Below are 25695 nucleotides of genomic sequence, written 5' to 3' on the forward strand. Positions count from 1 at the left end.
CTTCACGATTTGAGCACCCAGGGTTATTCAGTTAGTAGGTGGTACACGATAAAAGCACAATGCAATAAGGCAATAGCAACCCTTAGGGCACTATGAAAGGAACTTTACTGGAGGCGATCGGGCACAGCTCAGGGGAAGATTTTAGTGGCGTATTTTTCATTACGAGAGATCACCGTAAAAAGTAGGGATTGCATAGTAACGCGATTTTCCATAAGGATCCGCCGTTGCTATAGCTTGGATGCAATTCACCAGGAAGGAGAATTCCTCCGGATAAATATTAATAGTCTTTTGATCAATTTCCGGAGTTCATGGAAAAGGGAATGCCACAACAGGTAATAAAAGTTTTAATGCATTCCAATAAAGTATTTGAAAAGAGTTTGAATAGGTGACTTACGTGATCACGTTAAAAATGACGCTCACATATTTGGTAAATGCTTATGCTTTGGTTATTCTTATATTTGCTAATACTTAGTACCCTCCAACCAAGATGTGCAGCGATTGGCGAGGCAGAAACTTAGTAACATAAGGTGCTTAAAATAAATCATAGTCAATAAAATCTATAGAGCAACTACAGGCAAAGATTTTCACCTGATTGACCTTCTGCAAATTTGAATATCTCAGTAAAGATATAATATAATACTCGATATAAAAGGGAAAATGAAATACTAAAAGATAATATATATATATATATATATATATATATATATATATATATATATATATATATATATATATATATATATATCTATATATATATATATATATTATTATGTATTATATATATTATATATTTCCCCTTGACCACATTTCTACGGGTAGTTCCCACTTTTCGCCATGCCATCGCTATCGACAGGCGTGCGAAGAAAGGTTTCAAGCCACATTCCACGGAAAACAACCACCCACCCGATTTCTCCTCCCATTATTTTCGGGGGCCTATTCCTCACCTGCGAGGCATGCCTACGCCAGCGATTAGGTGCTGAAGGGCCACGCGTGAGCGAGACTGCACCCTGTGGGGCCGAGGACAAAACAGCAAAACCTCTTGTGTGCTCCATGCACGCTCCATCGTTTCCCATTTCCAGTCAGTCGCATTGCTCCCAGCATCCCTTCCCACAATCACCTCATTTCCCCTCTCCCCCTTGTTTCGGACCTCGCATCTGCTCCCCCTCCTGTTCCATTCCCCATTCCCTGATTTAAGAGATCTAAAGAAACGGAGGGAGTGGTACATTCGGTTACAGCAGTTGTATCCTTCACGCTGGGCACCGAGGGGTTCTTGCCTTGCTGAAAATGTAATCGTGAGGACAGGGGGAAATGAATAAAAATACCTGCTTGTCACTGTTTCAATCTAAAGCCACCTGGTGGCTTTCATTGATCCCCGATTGTTCTTTCTACGAATTACCCAGAAAAAACAATTTTTCGAAAGTTACTTCGTATCGGATTTGATTAGTTTAACTATCGCGAAGTAATTCCAGTATATATTAATTGGTTGGGCAGCCACATATGAACATGCACATAATCATATTTGCGTGGTTCCTAGAAGGTCATATTTTTGAGATAATTCCGATCTCTGAAATGGACCCAAACAAATAAAATAAACTGCGAGCCATCCATCCTACAAATTAAGTGTTTCACTTAGGCCTGCCAAAACTTATCTGCTTACAAAATATTTTTAATAAAACATCAGGTAGGTTTCACGGTTTTACATCATTTGCCAAAGATGTGCCCGCACTAAGAATTGACATGCTTTGAAGGATGAGGGGTAAAACTGAGCCAACCACAGTTTTACAGTGAACAACTGGGTGAATTTACTCAGCAGACGAACGAAGAATTGCAGGATTGGGCAATAAGGGACAAATCATGTTGGCAATAGTGTTAAAGGATTCTGATGATAAGGTTAGATGGAGAGCCTACAGACAAAGTGATAGTGCAGTTGTAAATGCCAGCATCCAGGCATTCAGAAGAGGAAATAGAAGGAGTATACGAACAACTGAAAGAGGTTCAAGGAAAAGTAAAAGGAAAGGAAAGCCCCATAGAAATGGGAGATTGGAACGCTGTGGTCGGCGAGGGGCAAGAGGGAAGTAGTGCGGGATACTTCGGATTGGGAAAACGAAAGGCCGCGGAAGAGAGACGAATTCTGCAACGAGAAAAAAACTGCCTGTACTGCCTGTGAACTGTAAGGACCATCTTCGATCAACATCCGAGAAGAAAATACACATGGTAGATGCCTGGAGCCGAAGGACGATACCAAATTGTTTAATCCTTGCCAAGAAGACATACAAGAACCAGGTTAAGAAGTGTAGGAGCTACCCCGGCGCAGATATTAATAGCTATCACAGCCTGGTGATCATGGACAGCAGACTACAATACAGGGTTGCACCCAAAAGTGGTAAGACTGATTTTCTCTGGCGCGAACGGAGCGGTGGAGGGGGGTCTGCCTGGCAGGGTAAGGTGGAGAAGCCTCTTAGCAACAGACCAACACCAACCTCAGTCACCTGCGGGCTGTCGTTGAGTGAGGACACCGTTTTTAGTGAAGCAAGTTTTTTGTCCGCGTCGAAAAACAAAATGAATCTGAATTTAGAGCAACGTTATTCCGTGAAGTTTTGTGCGAAACTCGGGAAGACGGCAACTGAGACCCTCGATATGATCAAGCAGGCTTATGGGGACACTGCCTTAAGCCGTTCCACATTATTTGAGTGGCACAAAATGTTTAAAGAGGGTAGGGAGCTCGTTGAAGACGACCATCGCTCCGGGCGGCCGTCGACGGCAAGAACCGACACGAATATGGACAGAGTGAGATCACTGCTGAACATAGACCGACGCTTGTCCCACCAGGGGATACTGTGAATGCGAACTTTTTCGTGCAGGTGCTCACTTGCCTCCGAGAACGCGTGAAAAGAGTCCGACCGGCCATCGCAAACTGCTGGGTGCTTCATCATGACAACGCGCCGTGCCATGGCGCGCTCGTCGTCAGACAGCTCCTGGCCAAATACGGCGTTGCCACGTTGCCGCACCCGCCCTATTCTCCCGATCTGGCACCACCGGACTTCTTCTTCTTCCCCCTGATGAAAAGACACCTCAAGGGACGACGTTTTGACTCGATAAAGGCCGTTCAAGAGGCTTCGACGAGGGTCACCAACGGCATCCCCAAAGAAAATTTCCAGCGGGCGTACGGGGAATGGGATCAACGTTATACTAAGTGTGTAGCAGCTCAAGGAGCATACTTAGAAGATTATTAAGTCGATGTAAGTATATCGTCAATAAAATTCTTGTAAAAAAATCAGTCCCACCACTTCTGGTGCGACCCTGTACAAGAAGATGAAGAAAGAGACACAACAATTCAGATGAAACACTAAAATACTGGAAGAAAAGATAATCACATAGTTACTATTTTTCATTTCCAACAGGAAGAAAAGAGCGCAAGAAAAAAGTTCACCGCGGCCATCACAAGTGAAGTAGAAGGAAACAATGAAATCTACCAGCACGGTCGGTCGATGGAAAGAAATGAAGAATATAATAACCGAAGCTGCAGATGAACTCCTTGTTAGTTAGGTGGAAATATCTAAGGAGCCATGCTCACAGCTCAAATAAGAGGTGTCATAGACAAAAGAAGAAAATACAAGATTCCAAGAAACGAGAGGGAAAAAGACTGGAACCAGGTCATACGAGAGTGCAGGAAGACAAAGGAAGAATTTATTGAAAGCTGCTGCCAAGAAATTAATGACAACATGAAAGGGGTAAATAGCCAGATGGCTTATAAACTAGTGAAGAAGTAAATTGGGGAATAAAAACACAAAATCGCAGAACATCCAAGTCGCTAATGGAAAAATACTAAAAGATGATGACGACTTTGGGAATAGATGGAAAGAGTAGATTGAAGTACTCTACCAAGCTCCCAAACTACTAGAAGATGGCTTAATTAAAGATGAAAGCATAATAGGTGAAGACGATAGGGGTCCGCAGATATTAAGACGCGTATTTGACGGAGCCGTGGCAGATCTGAGAAACAACAAGGAACTAGGAGTTGACAAAATAAACGGAGAAATAATCAAGACACTCGGGGTCAAAGCAAAGGATGCCTTCTATGTAATAATCAAAGAAAGCTACGACAGCGGAAGGATAGAAGAAGACTTTGAGGAAAGTATAATGATTGCAATACCGAAGATACCGAAAACAGATAAATGCGAAGAACACAGAGCATTGAGCCTGGTGGCTCAAGTATCAAAAATCCTTACTCGGATGATAAGCCGAAGAATAGAAGCAAGGATAGAAGGAAACCTCTCGGAAAACCAATTAGAATTCTGTAAAAACCGAGGAGAAGGAGCGGTAATTCTCAGAACGAGAGTCCTGGCCGAAAAAATAACTCGAAGAAGAGAAGAGGATGATAGGACCAAAGAAGAAACAGTTGGATTGGACACACATTGAGGCAGAATGAATTGATTAGGAATATAATAGAAGGAAAGATTCCACGGGGAAGACCAAAGGACATGTACAGAGGACAAATTAAGATGGGTGTAAAATAGAGAGGGTATCAAGGGTAGAGGGCATTGACATGAAATAGAGTAGAATGGAGTGCTGGAGAAAACCAATCCTGGGATTGATGTACTGGGGATGATGATGACTGAACAACTCAGCCACTACCAGGTTATCCCTGCCTTTAAGCGTCCCCAACTTCCTCTCGCCCCCCAACATTTTAGGTCTCTAGTCTTAATGATACATATTCCAGCGTTGTGAAAAATGATCTTATTTCATTCCAAAGTGTTCATAAACGTCTCACAATTATTCGATCAACGACTGATACGTCACACAGGCCGCCGCCGGCGAATATAGAAACGGTTTTCATCTCAATTTCAATTCACTTCGCATTCACGAAATTTGCATTGCTGTCGTTCCCACTCCCCAAAGCGGGGATCAGAGTGAGTTGCCTCCCAAGGACTCTAGGAAGTCACTTCTGCAATATACCATGACCATGGTTTAATGGCTTACAATTTGCGAATTTTTCCATCAAATGTTTACAATCCGACACACATGAGGAGTCACTCTGATATATCCAACATTGCCGAGAATTTATCCTAAGTTGGTCTCGTCAATTAAACTACACTTTGACCAAATCGGGATAAAATGATGACGCTCATGGGCGTTTCGTGGTAGAATAGAAGTTTCTGCAAGTTAGCACAAAATCAGCCTAGCATTTTGGTGAACGTGAGCATGTTAGCAGGCTCGTTTACAGATCACGTATCCCGGGGGGGATCTCAGCGGGTGAAATCGGTGCGAAGAAGGCTCAAGGAAGAGGGGAAAGTGAGAAATCTCGAGGGGGTCTCATGGTTACGGGAGGGAAGACGCACACCAGGGGGGGGAAGGGGGCTTCATCCCTGGGGATTTGGGAAAGGGGGATAGGGGGGGGGATTGTGGCCCTCTGGTGGGCAGCACCGCGGCGAGTGTCATCGTGCACTCTGCTTGATGACAGAGAGGCACACGGGGCGCCCACACACACGCGCGAGTTCAAAGGGTTTCGACAGGGGAAGAGTGGCACGGGTGGGCGGGGGGGGAGGGAGTGAAGGAAGAGTGTGTTGCGAGGCAGGTGGCGTCGGGGATGCTTCGTGGAGTTGAGGTCATTTGCACTTTTTCGAAGCGACTTGCGCTGTGGCCATTGCAAAGGAGAGGGGTATATGGAAATCAAATGTCACAGTTTTTTTCATTTTGACAGGGAATCGGAATCGTTTCGGGCGAAGCGTGGGATTGAAATTTCATTCTGATGTTCAATTCCCATTTCAGGATACTAAAATGAAACGGGCATCCTTTTTGATTCTCGAATTTAACTACCAAATCATAGTTCGGCGGAGTTAGAAGCGATTTTTCCATTCTTAGTGGAATGAATGACAATAAAAAAAACAATGGCATCACGATTTTAACGTCTGCCCTTGCAGATAGATACACGGCTTTACGAAATGATGCCTAACGATTCTTTTTACTTCGATTGATTTCAGTTGGTTTTGAAGGGCGTATCATTTCGTTCTATCACAGAAAAAATGCTAAAAATACGTATTTATATCCGTTGGGGGTCAAAAATACTAGCGTTTAGATGTTACGTTGGGACGGCCCTGTGAGTAATCCCTTCTTCTGTAACTAGATTTAACAATTGAAGAGTTGCGCTGAGAAAATAAGGTGAAATATGGAAGTCAGCACATAATTGGAAGAGTTAGGAAATAAATAGTCAAATAAAGCATTTAGGCGGCAAATAATTTTTTTTAAACCATTTTTTTATTTTGAATTCTTTGAGGTATTGATTCACGATACTTCATTAGCGTACTCACGCAATACATATGCGAATCCAGTCTACTTACTTATTCAAAATAAGTAGTACTTTTAATGCTTCTCATCTTAAATGTATCATTAATACATCTTAATGATGCAGAAATTCATCTCGAAATTTTTTTTCAATAGAAACAAAATTTCTCAATTCCGTAATCAAGTACTAACCTGTATATGAATAAATTTCAAGATTGCAATACGATTTAACTGCCACATCGCAATCACGAAATAGTTTTGTTTATTTGCAATCACAGGATTTTTCTTAAATTATGCTAACTCCAAACTTATTTCTCTTTCACACCGGTGGCCCATGGGCAAAAATGGATTTTAGCGCTAAGATGATCATGACCTCGATCTTACTTTTAATTTATGCTTACAATTATGTAAATTAATTTATATAACTAAAGGAAGAAGAACGCGTTTGGGGCATGATGGGTTGTATATTTTTAGGCCTAAATAGAGGATAAGTATCAATCTTCAAAATTCTTTTTGTTAATTTAACTTGAGGGTGTAATTGAATCTAAAGCCCTCGGTATTTTTCAGATATTGCTCTCTGAGTCAAAGATAAGGGAAATTAATTTTGGTGGAATGTAATGTTCAATCGAACCAGCATAAAACGCACAATACTACTAGCGTAACTCCTATGTTTAGTATCCATTTCTACTATAACAAGCTTTTTATTTGTATGCTAATATCCTCCAATTCATGAAAATACATGCAGCCTTCTTTATTAGCGCTGAATTTATTTTTAAGGGACATCCGCCACTTACTGTTACAACGCTATACAATATTCGTTAAAAAATACACTTTGGGGTTTTTGTAACAAATCGACCATTACATCCTAAGTTATTCCCGTCCAACTGCCAAATCGAGAAATGAATGATAAATTTCATTTTTCTCCCCAAATTTGTAAAAAAAAACTTAGAATTTGATCACTTAGCTTAAAAAGCGAGTCTGAATGTGAAATAATATGTTTACGATATATTTTACTAAGTGTTTCATAAAAAGAGCTTTTTCGTCATATCTGTGGGTAATTTAAGAATTTCCCATTTTGGCATTACATTGTCGGGAAGTTGCGTGGACTTGATGCCCTCTCAAACAGGACTAATTTCCCAGATAGATTGGAGGTAAACGCGACATTCTGTAACATTAAACCCATAAACCACACGCAGGGGAGGCCTTTTTAGTTTTCATGATGATTTCATAAAGAAAGAGAATTAATGCATTCTGTTTGGAACTATTAGATGATTTAAGTAATGCTAAAAAATAACTGTTATGAATATCTCAGGCTGAAAACTCGGCTTTCCATCATAGCTTATTCAATATCATTGAGGTAGAAAATTCTAATTTTTCGTTTATATGCCCGAATGAAGAAACTACTACAAATGTCTGCTGAAATATATGAGGTCCATATTTTCCCCTCTTCACTAATACTATATTCTTCAATCAAACACAGTGCAATATGAATAATTAACTGGGTTTCTAGTATCACCCCGTCATAGGGCCGATGTCGTTTTCATATCTTCGTATGTCAATTATTTAGATTGAAATGGACCACACATAACTTATTATAATGAAAATTAACGGAAACCATTTAGATACTACACAATAGACCCAAGAAAACTGTGAGATTTTTACTTCCGCCTTTTTATTCCTACCTAATATTGATGTCAAAATAAACTCCAAAGTAATTTTTAAAATAAAAACTTCATTTATTATTATCGAGATCTCGTAAAAACATAAATGTTATCAGGATGAATTAGTTGAAACGCCACTGAAATTTCCTCCGTTGCCTTAAGCCGTACAAGAACCATTTTTAGAGTAGATTTAATCCAAATTTATTGTAAACTATTTCCCTAATTAGAGAAACAGAAATGACGACACGAAGGAAGCTTCCTTTTATCCTCAACCGAAAGATCCGTACATTTTCAATGGTTTATTAATTTAAATAGCGTGGAGTGCATCATATTTTTTTTTCAAATGCTTCAACTGGGGAAGCGCGTTATTATTATTAGCTCGCAGGTTCAGATTTCGGTGACACCCATTGATGCCCGCGAAGTTCCTATTGCCTTGTATTGTACTGAAGAGTGCGTATAAATCTTCCCGCCCGCCAAGAGTAATTTCCAAGGTGAAATCCAAGCGGGGCTGCGTCGACATTATTCTATGCCGAGTGAAGTATCCTCATTTTTCATGCGGAAAATACTCCCCCGCCCAACTCGGTTAGGGTCGGATATATGACGCCAGTGAGGGTGAGGGGATGTGTGCGTGTGTGTGTGTGTGTGTGTGTGTGTGGTTGTGTGGGTGTGTAAGGAGATGCAGAGAGAAAGAGAGGTTTCATTTACCAGCGAGAAGTCGTGCTACGACAACGAGATTGCTGTGCCATTAGACGCCACTGTAGACTGCACCAACGTTCAATTCAACCCTACAGTTGATCTTTGATTCTCATGTTTATGGAGCATGGAGATTTCAGTAAAAATGATTTCTGCGGAAAGAGGAAATCCGATGCAAGGTGCATGAACTTCCTGGAAGCGACACTTCCCGTTCAGGGACGATCGACACCAGCTCCATAATAATCGTCAAGAGGCGATAGGCGACACAGGTGGCGCCTTTATCCAAGCGCCGCCTAGCGCCTGAAGGAGGAAAATTGGAGTAAAGACTTGTAAATAATTGTTTGATCTTTGATTGGTTCCAAGAAGGCCTTGAAGCGGGTTTTGTAGGTTGATGCCTGGAATCGCCAAGTTTCTCAAACGGATCTGTGCCGCCATCTAACGCTTAAACTGTGTACTTTTTCGTGGCCAGAGAAGCTGCGTATCAAGATGCTGCAATGCTGCCGTATGATTCTGGAACCAGCCATTTTATTTTATTTATCTACTCCATTATTGATTACAGTAGAGGATATCAATTAAAAATCTTCGTCAACTAATGTTCATTTGTCACTACTTCATATGATGATATTGATTACCCACTTTCCTCGTTTCTTTCCTGTCAAAGCTAATTATTTCCCTAAGACTCAACTAGTTCTCTTTTCAACTCATCCATTATCATTGGATAAATCAAATGCCGTATGAAAAGTGATGTAATAAAGCTGGCACGATCTTTTTGGAAAGATGCATTATCTTGCAACTATTGCAATTGATTCAATTTTTGCAAATTGTAGTCACTACGTAGGTCGCGGTAGTCCAGTGGGTAGAGCGTTGGACTACTGATCGGAGGGCCTGGGTTCGATTCCCGGCCAAAGCCTCTCTGGGCACCCTCAGCTCCACCCAAGCTATGTGGAATGCAAGCTTTTTCGGGTACCAAAATCTTCCTGGGAAACCATAACCGGCACAGGGAAAGCAACTGGCCTCCCTACCCTGATGTGTGAATTTCACACGCCGTCGGGCTTAGTACTGGGTCTACCCAGTATTAAGCCCGGCTAAGACTACCATCACCTACCAAATCGACCTTCGGGTTGATTACTGTATTAATGGTTTTATAGTCACTACATGTATGCTCTAGTCGTATAGATATAGAGACTAAATCTATATCATCAATATTGTCCTATATAATGCCATAAAACGTATTCATTTCGAAAATATGGAAGATATATTCCATTGTCAGACTCGGAGTATTTACAGGCCTCACCAATACGTAAATGTACATATATTTTGTCTAAATGCCATCGTATATTTTAAACCATGTGCAAATCATAACCTTGAGACCTTCAATATTGGACACAACTCCAAAAATTATATTAAATTTTACAAGCTATACATAATTTTGTAATATTATGACATTAAGTCTTCCAAGTCATTACTGCTGTAGTTTTTAACTCGATATGTATTCGATACGTGCATTATTAATGAAACCTTAAACTAGAGATAAAGTGAACAGAAACATTATAGGTATTTCTAGTATTAAAACAAATCTGTTCGTCTTTAGTGACACAAAGTAAATATGTCTTATTGCAATAAAATATTTCCAAGCATATATATTGAAAACTTAAATTACAAAAAAAATACACCTATGTCTAAACTTCACTGAAATGGTTTTAGCAAAAAATAACGTCTACATAAATCCAATGTTGTTCTTCTGAGTGCGGTTCTTCTTAATTACAGATGGATTATTTAAAATGCACGTAATACTAGGGGAGATTATTTTCATTTAACTTGCATAGAAATTGTGCCTTCCTAAACTATAAATATATGGGATGGACACATGATAAAGCTTAGGGGCTGAGCTGATTACCATTTACCATTAAGTTACATAGAAGGGTCATCAGGGCGGGTTCACCTTGAAAACAAACCTCAGCAAGACCTGACGCGAGAGTAATGAGCTCATTGACTGTACATTTCCAGGCTTGCCATGCCTTTTTTATAATATTAAGATTAAATGACCCAAGAAAACCTCCAGTGAATACGTGTACTAATTAATGTTACTGCATTTGAAAATGTGAAGAAAAAGTTTGGAAATTCAAACAAAAAATTAGAAATGTTTTGAGAAAGAAAATTTCATAAATAACTATAGGGTTTTATTGAAGTATAATTATTATTGCACAGTCTAAAAATAGTAATTTGATGTTCTACCTTACGACCCTTTATGTTAAACCTTACCCGGAGTAAGAAAGATAAAGAGAGAAACCCGACGTCAGCATTAGCCTAGTCCTTTCGTAAAGAGTAGGCTAATGCCGACGCCGGGTTTCTCTCCACCCTTCATCCTCTCCTGTCCATCCCTAATGGCGCAAATGACCTCAGCCGTCGGTCGCCTTCCCTAAATACTACTACTAATACTACAAGAAAGATAAGAAATTTATATTCACTTTAAATAATGTTGAAAGAAGGCGTTTCAATTTAAGAAGAAGAGAAAAAATATTAATGAAGATATTCACAACATAATCCGTTTATTAATGTGAGAAAAAAGAACAAGAACAGATAACACGGGAGGATAAGGTAAGCAGAAAACAAAAAAAATTGGGTGCCGGAAAAATATTTTTCGGAACAAATTATGGGCAGCACGAAGGAATGAATGGCCTAAAAGCGAAAGGAATTTCCTAGAGGTAAAGAATAATGAAAAGTAAAACAGGAAATTGCAATTACACAATGTTCATGCTATTGAAACGCTAAAGGTACGAAAAAAATTATTTTCTATAATTTGTCCGATTACGGCTTAATCGATTTGGATAACAGATGGAATTTGATTACTGAAAAATAATTTTTACAACTTTAGTATAAAAATAAAGTGCACAGAATCGTATATATTTTTATTACATTACATTAAAACATCGATGAATAATTTGGGACCAGTGGAAGTTAAAAATAAGAAAATTTTGAACTAAAGTAAAATAAACAATGTGAAATTTGAAAAAGTAAGTGGAAAAACGTGTTTTAAAATGATTCATCACATTCACAGTAAATAATTCAGGAATTATCCAGGAGGGTACGTTGATTTTCTTAAAATGATATAACAATGAGTACGCCCTCAATTTTATAGCAGTTTTTATACTCTTACAGAAGGCGTAATCTCAATTTATAATGTGATGATACCAGCCCTTCCTCGGACGCGTTACGGTACCACTTCCTCTTATAAAAACCTTTAAAAAAAAGGATGTCATTTCTCCTTCCCACATCTGGAGGTCGCACCAAGACACAATTGGAGCGGAGCCTGAGCGGAAATGACAAGCTGCGTTGTTAGGAAAGATAATAAATGTTTATTGGAGGCCGTAAAATTCGGGTCCCGAGTAAAAATCCCTCCCTTCATCCCCGCGCCCGTGATGCCTCGCGCATTCTCGCGTCTCAAAGACAACGGTTTGTCGAAGAAATGGTGTTGAAAGACCAGGATAACAGCAGTAATAGTTGGAAAGAAAGAGGTGGGAAAGCACTTGACAGTCGAGGTCAATTACAACTCTCAAGGAAAGGAAAGTAATTAAGGAACGGGAAGTGCGAGGGGAAAGTGGAACGGGGGAGAAGGGTGAGGGCGTCGGCTTAATTGTGACAAGAGGCTCCAAGGGGTGAGACAGATTAGCATTCGCTCCGACAGACGGTATAATGCAGTTGATGTGTCCAAAGAGGTCGCGAGATTGGGATAGAGGAGTAAGAGGATTCCCAGTTGGACGAAAGGAATCACAACTTAAGACCCTATATCATATAAATATCGAGATATTGAAGGTATACAGTCCCGACGATAATATTATGGTATAAGAAGTAATATTAGCTAGGTTGACTTTAATATCCAAATCGATTATTGACTTATTTATATCGCCAATAAGTCCCATGTCGAGTATTATTCAATATCTGGAAAATTGGTACACGCCGCTGGGCGTAGTACTGGGGGAACTCTACCATCACCTTCCAATTAATAATCGGGTTGATTGCTATGTAATTATATTCTGTGTGTTGTGTGTTATTATAATTACTGTATTTATGCATTAAACAATAAAAATATAATGTAAACAACCCGGTTACAATATCTCCAGAAGGCATAACAAGTTGAAACTATTCAAGCAGGTAACCCCTTACTCCAAAGGGCTCAATACCTATTAACTCCTTCCTAAATCTATTTCCAAGGAACTGCGGGAGATACCGCAGCAGTAACTGTTAACAGAGTAATCCGGTATCATGCATTTCGATGAAACAATAGCTTAACTAGTTAAAGCACTCGGCATCGAGGGATCCGGGTTCGAATACCCGTCAAGTCTAATGAATTTTACACTCTGAAATTGTTGCACTTTCTGAATCTGTTGTTCAGTCCATAGTGCTGGGGAAAAACTAGGGTAGGAATATTATTGCCAAACTTAAAAGAAATTGTAAGGATTAAAAAAAATCAGAAATCACATATTTTGATAAAAATTCATCAAATCCCATTTAAAAGAAGTTGCTTTCGTTTACTTCGTTCGCGAAAGTGCCTTAATTTTATTTTCGCTCTCTAGTCTCATATTATTTTTTAGGATTCCATCAAGAACGTTCATTATATTTATTTGAAGAGAAAATTGATTGTGAATTTAAACTTAAAACACGGTAAATTAATTCCTTACTATCCTTAATTGAAGCGAAAACAAGGAGTAATCGACATTAAAATAAATTCATTCGTGTGTACCCAGCCCGTAAACAGATGTATAATAGTTAGTAAAAATAACGTATAGTCCTCTATTAATGTTACTATTCGCCTTCGCCATTAAGGTTTTCCGTCGTCATTAAATAGTTTATCAACAGAAACCAACTAAAACCTGAATTTATTCAGATCTATAACACATTTCATTTCTTTTCATGGGATTTGGAATATGTCATTGACTATTTGTTTTCTTCAAGTCCATAGCGGAAAGACACACATGAAAACTATTTTAGAACTATTACTCTCATTTTTATTATGTCCTGAAGTTTCCAATATTATGTAACATAAATAGAAAGAAGTAAACATCCCCCACTGAGTTTTATCAGTGTTCACATAGGAGAATAAGTTAACTTTGCAAAATTTACCATATTATTTGACTGAATTTTACAAAGTTAATCATATTCCTCAAGATGAATGTTAACGAGATTGAGCCCGTACCCATTGAAAAGGAGAGTCCATATAGTCATACACAAAGGAACTCGACAGTTATGCACGGATTTCTTGACTCTAGCTACAGTTTTCTGTTCGTGCACGCTCCTATTTAATTTAAGTTGATTATCTAAAATCATCAATTATTTAATGAAAATATACTTTCCGTAATTCATTCAATAAAATTCAAAGTATATTAAAAGGACCGGAAATATTGTTTACGACAACTATTTGGTAAACGCTTAAACGCTATGATGAGGGTGAAAAATAAGAGAAACTTTATACTTCCGCCCACTTTTAATGTTCTGCGACCATGATTTCGATGCCACCTCATGATGATGCGCAGTATCGAAACCATGGTCGCAGAACGTTTAAAGTGTGTGGAAGTGTAAAGTTTCTCTTATTTGTTACCCTCATCATGAAGGAATTCCACAAAGTTAGGCCTGAAACTGTCAGCTTAAAAGCTAGTAAAAAGCCATAAATAGGCTTGGGTATTCACGCTAATCCGACTCTGCGAGAAACAAATTAGGATGGAAAGAAAATGATTACAAACATTTGTGATCAAATGTTCGTCAGAACATCCCTTGATTGATTTTTTGTATCGTCCGGTAATCACCAAAAGTGTAATATGCTTTGACGCTTGCAATCTGTTTTGGTTTAAAGAACTAAAATAAATGAATTACACATATTTTGCGAATATATTGTGGTGCCAATTCATATACGACTGACTACCGGATTACAAACCTTTTAAGTATAATTTGGGACTGAAACGGAATCAAAACTGTGAAAACGTGATCTACGGATCTCTCGTAACCGACGGTACATAACATAATTTCGGAGAGTGACGGGGACGTTGAGTAAGGATGTTAAGAAAAGACTCGTAAAAAGTTTAATTTGGATCGTAGCTATGTACGGCGCGGAAACGTGGTCATTGAAGCAGGAGGATAGACGTAGACTGGAGGCTTTTGAAATGTGGGTGTGGAGAAGAATGGAGAAGGTGAAATGGACAGAAAAGAAAACAAACGAGGAAGTACTTGGTATGGTGGGCGAAGAGAGGGGTTTGTTGGGAGCAATCCTATGGAGGTAGGAAAAGTGGCTGAAGGGGGTATTGACCGGCAGCGGGATGTTGAAGACTGTGATTGAGGGGAGAATGTTAGGCATAGACGAGGAAAGGGAAGGAACAGGATAGGGATGGTGGACGGGATGAAGGGAGGAAGAAAGTACTCAGAGCTGAAGAGGGACCTGATGTAGAGTAGGATGCTGTGTTTTGCTAGGGGCCACAAATTATTTAATTAGTAATTACGTTCATCCAAAAACCTACCTTAACCGGTAGATTACCTAATAAAATAAAAAAATATAATTTGAGATGCTACAAATGTAAATTAAAGTGACTTACCTAATATTTATACCCAAATAATTCGCTTTTATTTTGAATCATGCTACTTTTTGAGAACTAAAGACAAAGTACTTTTGAGGACTGAGGACAAAATACATAAAATTAGGAGGAATTTGCAACTAACGACTGTATAAAATTTAATTTGTATTTGATATAAGAATATATTTTATTTTTACTAATTTGGGTTTGAAGAGCAATTTGACCGAGTAAAATATGCGTTGATTTAATGATAAAAACTAATGCAATTATAATATATAACGACTAAATGAACTGAGTATCAAAGGGATGTCACTGCCCGTATCCTATATCTGTACGATACGAATTTGCAAGGAAAAATAGATAAAATAGAAGCACCTCATAAAAACAATTTTAGGGCGTGTATCACCTTGACAAAACCATTTCCGGTACATTTTTATTATCAAACTTTAGCTTGCTATCAGAGAAAACATTCAGAATAGACCTATAAATATATTACTGGGCCAGACAGATCAATTATGGATAAATGCTTTCGACATATGGCGTTGGAAATATGATACTTCATCTGAATGCAAAGCCTCTCTTTTTATTTTTATATTTTTTTGCTTCAATATTTTTCTTTGTGTGGCAAATAGTCGAACAACATTGATTGGATATTTCACATCCAGAGTGTAATCAACTCTCTTCTTTGCAACCACAAATCTAGGTTTTGGCTCGTCATATATGACGTATTTTGCACGTGAGGTTTTGTTCAAAATTTTGAAAATGGAGTTCGTCGATAGTTCTAAGATTATTTTATAATTATGAAAATTATTATAAAAACTGTCCATTCTACGATTGGTACAATCGTAAGTCGAAGTTTAGAAAAAAGAAATTGGCGGGAGATTTGTCATGACGAAGGTAAAGTGAGTGAATTACAAGCACTTTACAGCACCATAGTATAGAGTAAAATCAAACCAATAATCTATTACGCATCTAAAATAGTGGTTAAAATAAAAGAAAGTGTCTATTTACAGCAATTCGGCGTAGTGATAGCCTAAAGAATGGTTTTAATTGAAGCAAGGAATGAAATACTCGGTTAAAAATTAGCAGTAAATGTTAAAATAAGTAATTTGGAAATGAATACACCATTAAAAATAATGATTTAATTGCCATTAAAGATGTTAAGGATTCTCTCAAATAGACCCACCCGAAAAACTGCCTAAATGAAAGAATGGAAATTTTAGGAGATTCAACGTCATCAAGTAGCAATTCGAGAATATTTTTCAATGATTCCTAAACAGCATGGTGAATTAAATTTTGGGAAAGTGTTCGCAATAATGCGTAATACGAGAATTGATATAAGTAGAGTCTCACTTGATCAGCATACTGCATAATTTGATTAGAAAATTATAAAAAACCAAATTCAAATAATGATCTACTCTCTATGAAGGTAAATAAAATCTTTATTATTTCAATGAGGAGTTTCATGAACCATTTTATTTTGTAATAAATCAAGTAAATTGATAAATCAGCCACCGTTTCTCGAAAATATGCACATTTGTAGCAGTCTTTCACTGTAAAAATTATTTTCCACGTTTCAACCCGACGTGACATGTTTGCGGTTTGGGTTTGGAAAAACAGAGCAACTTCTTGAACCCTCCCTCACGGTCCAGAGAACGCTGGCGTACACCCTCTTTCACTCCCTCACATCCTCACCCTCTCTCACTCTCTCTCTCTCTGACTTTTAAAATGGCAGAGGCGTTAAGGGCGGGGAGAAACGGGGGAGTAATAGAACGAACGAAGAGGATAATGGAACTCTAGAGGGAAATTCCGGGCCAATTGTTTGCTTTTTGATATCATTTGAGATTTCCAAGAGGCAACAGATTAATGCTAATCCACCCTCTTTTCACACTCACCGGCCCCGTTCTCGTCCTCGTGATATATAAATGGCACGGCCCCCGCTGCCTCATTTTCCCTACTCTCAGAAAAAAGTAAAGAAAAAGCCAACTGGCTTCCACTCCCTCCTCTTAAGGGAGCAATCCTTTAAAAAAAAGGCCCGAGGAGCGAGAAATAAACTGCGAAGCCTCCTTTTTCTCTCCACCCTCGCTTTCCTACTCCCACCTTTCCCACCACTCAAGCAGCGGTGGCCGCGCCGGAGAAACTGTAACATTGTAGAGCACACTCCTTTTGCTGTATTGGAACAGAAATAGTTAACTCCTCCACCTAGGCCGACGATTTTGCCATTGCACTCGTTAGCTATATACCAACCGAAACTTACCACCTCATGTTAAAATATTAGCAAAACCAAATAAACATGGTAAGATCCAATAGTTTACCAATTTAATTATGAATAGGACAGTAATAATCATGATATGAACGGAAAGAACGGAAAAATGTATCCGGGTAACATAGGGACTCGGTCCACTGGGCCGGATGCTAGTAAAGAAATCCTAGGACAATTCCTTTTCCTTATTGCTCCATGAAATGTCTGTATTGTATGATCTCCATTGTATAAATAGTTGATTGTGGAATTGCTATGTATTTTTTATTTATAATTGAACAACTGACTTGAAAAGTGGTGGTAAAGAAAACTCAGTATAGGACCGCAACGATTAAGGCAGGTGCAAAAAATATGAAGTAAATTTAGAAGATAGGAAAGATGAAAATAATCACCAGGAAATGGAGAAATGAGGTAAAGACTCATGAATATTAGTTTTGAGCTGGCTGAGATGGAGAGATAGCGGGATCTACTAAGTATTATGTTCAGAGTAATTTATAGTGGAGGGAAATCAGCATTAAGTTTCCATAATATTGAATAAGAAACTGAGGAGAAAGGTGGTGAATATAGAGAAAGTGACTGACAGAATATTATAAGTAGAGATGAAGACCGTACGAATGGAGTAGCAATCCAGATTATATGCCAACTAGTAATCACCGGGAGAAGGTGCATGGAAGAAAGTGCCAAATATGTATCGTAGATTGTAGCACCCTGTTGGAGAAAGGAAGGAATGGAGGTGAGATAGGAATGTAGGAATTACAAATGACTATGCAGAGCAGTCAATTAAAATATGAACGAGAACATGTTCAATAATAACAAAAACCTGATTAAAAAATCGTCACAGACGAGAGTCCTCACGGAAAATGCCAGTAGAAAGAGCTTGGTTTCAGTTAGATTAGATATTGATTTCACAAACATAATAGATAAATATAAAATTATATATATATATATATATATATATATATATATATATATATATTGTAGATATATATCAGAGTCATTAACGCACATAACTTCCCGGGATGGATGCGGATTTGAGCCATAACGTCATTGCAACTTGTTTTTTTCTAGAAAAGTGACAAAATGGAATAACAAAGGCTTAACGGGAGTAATGAGGAAGGAGTAAGGAAGGAGTAAGATGTAATTGATATATGACGATATGTGCACAAAGAACGTTAGTTAAAGTGTGAGAATGAAGAATGAATTAGACACGCCAGCAAAAGACAGTAAGAATAGTGAACACAAAGAGACCATGATTACGAGAACTATAAGAAAACCATGGATTAGAGATGAGGTTAATATGATGGATGACAGAATAAAGTGGTAGAATATAAACACGGAAATGAAGAGGAGAAGGTACAGAGAACAAAATAATAAACTTAAACGTGAAACTAATAGGAACAAGGAAATTTGATGGAGGGGTTAGTGGGAGAGTGTAGAGAAGTTTCAGAGACGGGAAAGTAAAATCGCTTTCTAAGAAAGTATGAGAATTATCAGGATTTAGTAAAGGAAAAACTATACATATCATAAAAGAAAAGATAATATTAGGGGAATAATTGATGGAGCCATTTTGGGAAAGATGATGCAGATACATAGAAGAGGTTTGTGGCAAAGATATTGACTCGGCTATTAATTATACATACAAGAAATGAATACGGCGTATACGAAGATAGCATTATATAACTCCATGCAAAGTGTACAATGATAAGTCCAGGTGATTAAAATAGACGGATAAAATAAAGGATTAAGGGAAATGAAATATAACAAGGCAGTAGGAATAGACAATATCACCAAAGAACAAATAAAGATTTTATGAGGAAAGAGAAGGACGCTTTAAACGGAATATTTATTTCAAATAAATTTGCCCTAAAGGTATCTTTGGTTGGAATTTTATTCCAACCCCGTACAAGTGTGTATCAGCTACAGGCGATGACTTCAGGGTTAAAGTTTAACTTCAAATTAGTAAATGTTAGTTCTAAGGTACACAAATGGAAGGTAACAAGAGAGAGAGGAGAGTGATAATGGTAATAAGAGAGGATAATCTAATAAAATCTGGATGTATTTGTAGCTTCTGGCATTTTTAGAAGACATTCGACTGAATAGAAGGGACAAATTTGGTGCAAATATCACGAAATTCAGGAGAAGGCTGAAGAGATAATCTTCAACTAGTTAGATTACTTAACAGAAACCTGTACATGAATTAGTCCGTAGGAATAAGAGAAGGAGAGGAAGTATTAGAATGATCCGGGATAGGCAGGGGAGTGAGAAAAGCCTGCTCGTTTTCACCCGCAATATATGTATATGCTAGCTGGAATGTAAAGGGATTGCGGTATTAAGGGATTGAAACTGAGCGGCAAAGAGATTAGTTTAGCAACTTGTAAATAACTAAGCAAAGTGAGTGGAACAGGAACAATGAGAAATATATGAAATGAGGAATAATCACAAGAAAGCAAAAGTAATAAAATTCTCGATAGGTAGGCAAGATAAATTCAACAAGAAAGTATAATGAGATAGTCTATAGCAGATGGAGCGGGTCATAATATATTTTTGAGCAATATGTGTTTTAGAGGAAAATGAGTTGTGGGGAAATTAGTAGAAGAATAATGTTATCGATAGAGGCTTTCTCAAGAAGATGATGATGGGTAACTTACACAAAGTATAAATGCGAAGAATATATTATTAATGAATTCGACACGGAGGAAAATTCTATGAGATTTGTGGATATGAGAGGTGGTGTTTGAGGAGGCAAGAGAGTTTTGAGATGTAATCGGGGCAAAGAATGGAGGAAATAAGTTAGACAGAGATGAAGACAGGCGCTGAAGTTTTAAGCAGGATAGGCGAAGAGAGGAAGTTGCGGAAAAATAAAGAAGGAAGAGAAAGTGGATGGGGGTAGCGCTGAAAGGCTGTGGGATGTTGACTGAAGTGATAGAGGGGAGGATTTCGAGTAAGCGAAGTAGAGGAAGGAAGACGGTCGGCTCTGTAGACAGCATGGAGGCAGGTAAACGTCATGATGAAATGAAGAATAAAATATTGCAGGGTAATAAAGAGGTAATTTTCATGCCCGTCTAAGCAAAAGACATTAGGTACTATCCAAACATATACTTTATCAGGTGGAATAACTAAAAAAATGAATAGAATGGCATTTGAAAACTATTTTGCATTATTTTGGGGTTCTTAAGCTCTATTCACCTAAACCCGTTCACTCATACTTATCTGCTATTAACTATCTATCTATTTTAATAATTTCCCCTATCTTTTCTTGTCTTACCTTTTCCATTGTGTAGGGTAACCAGATGCTTAAGGTTATAACGATATAGTTTACCGTAGAGTTTACCAGTTAGTGTCAAAATGATTGGCAAAGCCGGCCAAGTGTTGAGGGTCAAACACATCAAGACGCCAGGTGATTTCTTAATTTACATCTAGTGGGGCTCGGTTACAAGAAACCAATTCTACATTAAATAACCTTTTTTTATATTTAGACAAAGTTGTGATAGCAGAGTGGTCACAGAATAATCACGAGAAATGCAATTGAAATTTATAATCTTGTGCAGTTTATAGAGCTACTGTTTCTTTTGGAACTTACAGACATATACTACATGACCTGCTTTTCTAATTGTATAGATTGACTGTATGTATTGGCTGTGTGTATTGATGCAAAGGCCAAAAAGTGCTCTTTTGGACTAAGAATAAATATATAAGAATACATTTTTTATCTTCCTTTTTTTCATATCTGCAATATTTTAAAACTTTATTGTCACCAGTAAAGGAAACACACTTGTAAAGTCAGTCAAGTATCTCCAAAAGTTATCAATATTAACTATTTATGGGTAAATGCCTGGAGTGAAAGTCAATTAAAGTATTTTTCTCATTCCCTCCTCTTGGCTATTGAAGTACCGCACAAAACTAAGGAATAATTTTAATGGACAATGATTACTGTCATCCGCTACAATTCCGAAGAATAACACTTGATTCCATGACTTCAGATTGAAATCGAAAGAATGGGGAGCGATTGCATGGTTTCAAGTGGTTCGAACCGGAAATCCCAAAAATGGATCGTTCAAAGGTGAGAGTAAATTTATCTTTTTTTTAGCGCCGATTCTGCCGCGTTCACATCCGTTCTCGGATTCACTGTCGAACCGTGCACTGAGCACTGCGGCACACCGGCCGTAAGGCGGGGCAGTCGTAAAATGCAGGAAAATGCAAAGGAAGAAATAACGCCCAGTAAAATTGCTGGCAACGGCGTACCCATCCCGTCCCTTTCTTCCCCCTCTCTCCAATCCTCAGCATTCCCTCAATCCCATTGGCCACTGTTCGCCCGGGAAAAAAGAGAGGGAGGAAATACGAACGAGCCCGAGTCGTCTCCGGAGTCCACTTGCAATCCCTTCCTTTCCTCACGCCCCTTGACTGCTTTCCCAATGCCCACCAAGGTAATAAAAATTCCTCGCGGGGCAAGTGGGTGGACGGGCAACTGGTCTTCTCGCCAGTCCTGAATTCTTGGGCCGCCATATCCCCCGCTCCACACTCTCCCCTTACCAGTAACTCACTCTCTCGCCAAAATACACAGATGGGCTGCAATGCAATGAAATTCGAGGAACACCTTCTCACCTTCCTTTCACCTGCCCGTCATTTTCCCCTCGACTCGATCTTCGCCACCCTTGGGGGCGCCGAAATTTCTAAATCCCCAAATTTCTCTCCATGCGTCATGTGATAACTTATGTCACTGTTTGAAATAATGTATCCATAGCCAGCCCACTGAAAGACTTGGTAACTTTCTACGCATTCTCGCATTCGTTATAGTTTCCAAAAGCGAAATATGGTTGAAAATGCCAGTTTCTATTTATTTATCTATTCTTAGTTCGAAAAGAACACTTTTTGTTCTTTTAAATCGGACTATTAATATTAATAACAATCGACACAATTACAAACACGCAAGCCCTAGGTGGAGGAAAACTCACCCAGGCGGGAATCAAACCCGCTACCCTTGGGTTGGGAGACGAAAAATTAACCCCGCCCTCACCGGGGCCAGCATTATGCATTATCCCATAACTATGTAACCTTGATGAACATAGGTGGTTTTTTGTTGATTTATTGGTGCTTGCGAGTCATAAAGTTATTTTTCACCAACATATATCGTCTCGCATCACGTTCTGCAGGAATTTTTAAAAATTATAGCGCCGCTCTATTGCCGAACACCCTTGAACATTTTGTGCTCTCTACATGCCTACCTTTTGCCTAGCAATTACCACTTACCCTGCAATAATTTCCGAAGATCATTCTATTGATTCGACTTTGTCGTTATTCTTATATTTTTTCTTTGATTCTATCTCCGAGATACTATGTCCCCTTGAGAAATAGTATACTCAGGGGGTTACTTTACAAATGGTGCGGGGTGATTTAATTTGATGTCTAACCTGATCAAGCCCAGGGCGTATTACACGACGAATGATCTTAGTGATTTTAGTGTGATGAGCAAATGTGATTATCGACTATTAATTAATACCAATCAATCAACTCCATTGGTCATTTATTTATAGTAGATTTACATCCCAACCGTTCCAACGAAAGTGTACGTTGTCAAAACGACTTTCATTGGCATCTAAAAATTGGCATGGGGCGACCATTACATCCCTCTAAATATAACCATTTTGGTGTTATTTAGAGCGTTTGTGTTATTTTATGGAACAGAAGTATGCCTTCCGACAACTATTTGATTAAGCACATCGGAGCTCAAGTCATCATTTTTCTCATAAGACGACCAACTGTACAGGCACATGCAGCTTGATACTTTGCTACCAGTCTACGAATAATATAAGAAATGCTTTAACTGAAGTTTATACACAGTTATGTCAATGGATAATAAGCTAAAAGACAAAACAAATTGTGTACTAGTGAAATAAATACCGGAACCTGTCCGGAATTCAACGAATCGCTCGATTACTGTGTGTTGAGGAATCCAGGTTCGAGTATCGATTGAATAAAATTAATTAAAATCAGTGAAATTTTTGCAGTTTAATCAATCGGGCGTTATACTTCCAAAAATAGCATATAAAAAACAAACCATTTGGAGAACAAGACGCATGAGAGAGTGCAGATGTTGCATTCATCTGATAATAAAACCATTCGCTGTTATTATCAGATTAATCACATGAATGCTAACTTTATCAGTTGATCTCTTGAAACCTATTGCTGCACACACTTAAAAAATTTCAATATTTTGAACAGGGGGTGTACGTAACTTGCATGAAAATCATGACTGAATACGAAATAAAAACATTTTTTTGATAGCTACTCGGAATAAATAGTGAGTAATAATTTTGAAATATTGATCGACACGGAAATGTCAATACTTTAAATTCGATACGTTTATTATCCAGACCTCTAAAAAAATTCACGCCCAATCCTAGAAATCGGAGAGACGAAATAAGTTCACGCAATTACCAAAAATAGGATACCTGCGATGGAATAAATGTATTATTATATGACCTCTTGAAATACATCACTTATTGGTCTTGCACATACTATTAGAATGCCTAAAATTTCAAAAATTGCATGCTTGGGTGAATTCTCTGAGGGGAGGACAAAAATATTACCATAAATGATAACCTGAGAATATGGATGTTCAGAAATGAAATTAAAAAAGAGTATCCTAAAAAATTATCCAATTAACCAATATTATAGATCATTGTCATTATTTGTCCTAAAAACCAATTTAATATTTTCATAGTGGTAAAAATGATAAAGCAGAACCGGCGACATGTAATAATAAGGCCTTCATTTGAAACTACCCAGCATCTTTTGTAGTCATGCTGTCTGTCTTGTCTCTGGGTGCTTTTGCTTGATTCATTAAACCATCATCAATTTTCTCAGCTGCAGTAATTGTGCGCGAACATGGAATATTTATTTCTCGTTATTGAATTAACCTGGTGGTGCTTACATTATGACCCAGGTGGCTGAGGCGGACAGAGATAGGAACACAAGAGAGAAGAATTTTTACAAGAACTCGCGTCAAATTCCGAATTTTGCAAGAAAAACCCCCGGGTGGGTCAAAGAGAACAGAGCTGTTGTCATTCAGTGGAGTAGTATGTATTATCCTGGAAATAAAATATTTGTAATCAATATGTTGAAATGTTATGCATGATTCTAGTTGGAATAGAGCGAAATATCAAAGACCCAATGATATAAAAAACTCGTTCCGTTTCACTCATTTTGACTGTTGCACATAAAAAATGGCCTTTGCATAATTTTCAGGTAAGCACATATGCTTAATTGATAGAACATTCAAAAACTGACAGGAGCATAACGGCATAAAAATTTTCTTATTTTTTAACTAACCCATATCATATATAAGTTACAATATTGGTAACTGACAAGTAACAAAGGGAAAAAAGTCGGCCCCACTAGCACAAATGATCCCTTGACTTTGGGCTCGCAGGTGGCATTTTGAACAATTCTCCATTTTATCTTTTGAGCCGATTCGGGGGATCCAAGTCAGGAGGTATTTGGTCACTTCGGGTTTCGGGGATTTCGTGATTTTTAACGATGCTTTCATTTATTTACAGTCACATTAATAAATGATTCCTAGTTCTGTGGTCATGGATTGGGCGAAAGATAATTAATCTATTGCTTCATGCGTTCAGTAGCTTTACTTCTCGTTATATTCCTGCAACGAAATACTATGTAACTCAGCTCAAATAGTTATATTTGCTGGTAGAAATTTGTTTGAGTTAGGCATATTGTTTTTGTTCTTTAAAAATATAATGACGCTTTCACTTCGTTCATAAAGTCTCTTTAACAAATTGGCATTTTTTTCCAGTCGATATTCTGAAAAGTTTCTTTCGCATAGGTTTCCAAGTACTCTATTCAAAGAATCGTCCCAACAATATCAAAAAATAACAACTCTCCTATTTTCTTTTCTTGTTTTTTACCTTGAATTCCAATATTTACATCGTCCCATCTCGTTAAATGAAGCCGAGGGTCATTGACGAAGCCCCGCAGAACTTCATGACATGTTTTCCGTCTATAAGGTCTGATGCACGAGTTAGTATGACTCCCAATTATTTTACATGTTCCGTTATACACATGCACACCCATCCAATTACATAGAATATAGACGCAGATTTATTTTCTCCGAAATCCTTGGCTCCACAGTTTTTCAGAATTAACAAAGAGAACTACACCAGATTGCAAAAACTGATTTCGTTAAAATCTCTAAAAAGATAACCCTGTGCGTTTTATTTTTTGC

At 38.1% G+C, this 25695-nt stretch overlaps 1 protein-coding gene across 1 annotated transcript in view; it reads right to left on the reverse strand.

Annotated features, from left to right (window-relative positions):
* LOC139699010 (neural cell adhesion molecule 1-like) overlaps positions 1-25695 on the reverse strand; it is a 353608-nt gene that overhangs the window by 183882 nt on the left and 144031 nt on the right. The window lies entirely within an intron of this gene.

This window comes from Hetaerina americana, unplaced genomic scaffold, assembly GCF_022747635.1.
Source record: "Hetaerina americana unplaced genomic scaffold, ioHetAmer1.1.p SCAF_9, whole genome shotgun sequence".
NCBI classification, from domain to species: domain Eukaryota; kingdom Metazoa; phylum Arthropoda; class Insecta; order Odonata; family Calopterygidae; genus Hetaerina; species Hetaerina americana.